This window comes from Atractosteus spatula, chromosome 10 (genome assembly GCF_055471065.1).
Source record: "Atractosteus spatula isolate fAtrSpa1 chromosome 10, fAtrSpa1.hap1, whole genome shotgun sequence".
Taxonomy (NCBI): domain Eukaryota; kingdom Metazoa; phylum Chordata; class Actinopteri; order Semionotiformes; family Lepisosteidae; genus Atractosteus; species Atractosteus spatula.
This window is the reverse complement of record NC_142715.1, coordinates 7,662,545-7,666,133: the sequence shown is the minus strand read 5'-3', so window position 1 is coordinate 7,666,133 and position 3,589 is coordinate 7,662,545. Positions and strand designations below refer to the sequence as shown.

Below are 3,589 nucleotides of genomic sequence, written 5' to 3'. Positions count from 1 at the left end.
ATCCCAGCCGTGTATTTCTTCCTATCTTGTAGTACAGAACGTACCATTTTGGGCACTCACAAAGGGCTTGATTTCGTTAAATGCATGTGTTCATTTCCTTTCTGGAAAACTTATTTTTGATGAAATTCACACAGCTTGCGGAAAATGAAATCCAATTCTTGGTTATCAGTGCAGAAGAAATATTACCGGCTGGCAAAATAAACGGTAAGAGATTTTTTTTTAACCAGAAATTTGTGATTCGAGAGAAGAACCTACAAGTTAGTCTCTGTGGCGCAATCGGTTAGCGCGTTCGGCTGTTAACCGAAAGGTTGGTGGTTCGAATCCACCCAGGGACGGGTTTCGTTTGCGATGTAAACATTGTCTTCGGTCGATTGGATTTCTCAGCGAGAACATAGCCGTTTCAATATTTGCAACAAATGCGAGTGTTTAACACGTGTCAGGATCACCAGGAAATGTCCAACAATGCCCAACATCGTAACTCCCCAGAAAACCATATTCACCCAAGAAAAATGATCGTCGAATCGTCATTTATACTCCAGTTGAATCCTCTGCTGAAATATTTTAAAAATACAATGCAGGTTTGTTTGAGAACTTGACAAGCATTGTTACGATAGCACTGTGCAGGTGGATTTTGATATTTTGACATATTTACCTTAATTTTAAACATAAATACTATACAGTCTATTGTAATTTTAAAATATGTTAGCTGAGGATGCAAAGGGGTGAAAGGGAAAGGTCAGAGGGTATAGTAACAACAAGGTTAGGATTGGTGGAGGTGGTAGGGGTGTTGATGGTTTTTCTCTGTAGAGGATGATTGAATGTTTTATCCTTCTCTGAAGTGAGAAACTGGAAGAGTTGGGAGTTGAGAGATCTGATGAGGTTAGATATAAAAGGAAGTTGATGTGGAGCTGTTAGCAGTAAAAATTACTTAATGTCTTTGATGTTGTCATCAAAGATAAACTGCAGTCAGCAAAGATAAAAAGAAAATTATCTTTGCTCTTGCCCTGTCTTTCTCACACCTGAAGAAGGCTCCACAGCCGAAACGTTGTGATTCTTTTCTTCTCTTTTCAGCATGGAATAATCCTTTACTTGTTCCTTTGCAGCCTACGCATGCTGACACAGCTACTCACCTGATATTTAACATTCCTATAATCACAACTATGAATACCACTGTGGGTATTTTTTCCATGATTATTTATTCTGTCATTGAAGCATATTTTATGTCATAATCACTGAATTTTTTTTTTTCATTTAGAAAATAAGAAAATGATAAATCACTATGAATTGCATTTAGCCTGTTCTGATCTAGATATTCTATATACTTTAACATGCCATGTTCACAATGTCACAACTCAGAAATGCAACAGTGAAGTGTTGTAATTACAAATGTACATACTGTTGGTGACATTGAGATGTTTTGGTAATGAGGAAGGAGGGACATGCAATGTTCACAGGATCAAATTTAAAAAACAGCACAGTAAAATTTCTTGTACTTCGGAATTATGAGAGCCTGTTACATTGTGTCTCACACCTCAGTGTCAGAATTTTGAGACGTTTTTATAACCAGGGGGAAAACACTTTAACCAAATCAGCCAAGGTGCTGTCAGAGTATTAACATCATGTCTGTGTCGGTGATTACAGCTGACTATCGCTGGAGGACAGTTCACTGTGAACAAGTCAGCCTGCATAATGAGGGGGAAGATACTGACCTCTGTGATGCACTATAGAGTTACACTAACCTTCAATCAACTGTTCTATGCTGCATTCTACCCTAGTGGTAAATATTGGTTTCTGTGTGTGTAATATTCCTTTTTCTGTCAAATATTTTCAAGCACAGAGTTTGCTGTTGAAAATAAGCCTTGTGGTTCTCAATGTTGTGATCCTTTTCCCCCAGTGTCACCCAAATTGATACATTGTGCTTTGGCAATTCTTCAGGCTATATTGTTTAGAGGAGCTCAGTTGAATTAGTTTGTGTAGATAAAGTATTTCCTTTCCCTTTAATCCTTTAAAACATATTACATTTTCAATACATTGTACTGTATCTTTCTTCCTACTAATTGTCATCATTTTTTTCTGGCTTGATCTTGTAATCAGAGATTTCAGAATATTCCTTAAAAACTAGTAAAAGAAGAGGGACAGATTCGTGCACACTAAAAAATATGAAAGGGTAGCAGGACACAGTAACCACCAAACATCTTATAGATTATGAATGTGCCTGAATTTTTTCAGTGATTTAGAGGGTCCTGCCATTTTAGATGTTATGCTGTTCCTGTGTGATGTATCAAATGTGTTATTTAAATCTCCAGTCATTACTATATCAGTCTGAAGGCCTTGCAGTATAGATTGCAATTCATCCAAAAATGCCAAGTTTCCCACTGGTGATACACACAAGGAAATTCATGTACATTTCCCCCCCAAATCAACCAATTTAAAATCAAATACCTCCCTCCTCATCTGCAGGTGGAGAGATTAATGTCAGAAGAAATACAGGTTTAAAAGTCAGGAGCATTGATAGTCCTATTTTAAAATTATGCTAAAATACTCACAATATATTTAAAAAGTTCTGTAAAATGCAAAAATAATTAAAAAATATTAAAACAAGGTTAAAAGAAATGATACACAGTTATAAAGCTCAGGAATGATCAATTTGAAGTTACAATCCACTTACAATATGCCAAAAATGGCAAGAATATGTAAAACAGGTGTATAAAATTAAAAAAAAAGTTAAAAATAAATACTAAATACTTTTAAAATTCAGGAATGTGATTGGTCAGATGCTTACGATGAGTGTTGCAGGTGTTTCGTGTGATTTAGCGAATTGAAACAAAATATTCAATTTAAAAACGGCAAGAGCTCGTATGAAAAAAAAGTTCGTAATGTATCTTTGTTGTAAGAACTGCGCCAGAACTAGTGTATTCATATACATCAGAAAAGTACCTGAACTTGACTGGTTTATATTCAGTTATGTGCATTGGGAACAAAAGGGAAACTTACATGGATTTTATTAGGTTTTAGGAATCAGAAAATTTATTTTTACACGTTTATGCCTAAGAGCAGAAATAACTTCCTGCTTTCAGCGCTTTTATTGTTTCTGCTTGTAACCTCGAACAGAGAAACCCAGTACTGACTCACAAAAACGCCCCGGAGTTTCGGTGTTTCTGGGATTTAAGAGGGATGTATGAAGACAGTAAAGGGGAGTTTTTTTTCGCCGCTGTAGAGTATGAAGACGGTGTGACGAGTCTGGAGGGAGGAGACGCGCATTCCGCACGGGGAGCGCAGAGCAATGAGTTTCACCTGCAGCTCGCCGAGTCCTGTCCTATATAACCGCTGAGCCCGGATACACAGAGTCTCCAGCCAGTGTTGGAGATTTACAGGGTTAAAGCCCAGAAGTTGAGAGTAGAGTTTGTGTACGATTATAAGATTAAGGGGATAGGGTTTGGTGCACAGAAGAGGCTTAGGTTTGGTTTTTGTTTAGTTTTGACACATTTGTAACGGCCATGGCGGCCTGTAGGGTCGGCATGCGCCGTTACTTTTGCGCGCGTTTGGTGTACAAGAGTGGTGAGGGCTCGGCTCACTCGGGTGATATTTC

The 3,589-nt window shown here is 37.7% G+C and overlaps 1 non-coding gene across 1 annotated transcript; it reads left to right on the top strand.

The window, feature by feature from the left end:
- Window positions 1-261: 261 nt before the first annotated feature.
- On the top strand, window positions 262-335 carry trnan-guu (transfer RNA asparagine (anticodon GUU)). Its single transcript has one exon. It is a non-coding gene; the product is annotated as a tRNA-Asn (tRNA).
- The last annotated feature ends 3,254 nt before the right edge of the window (window positions 336-3,589 follow it).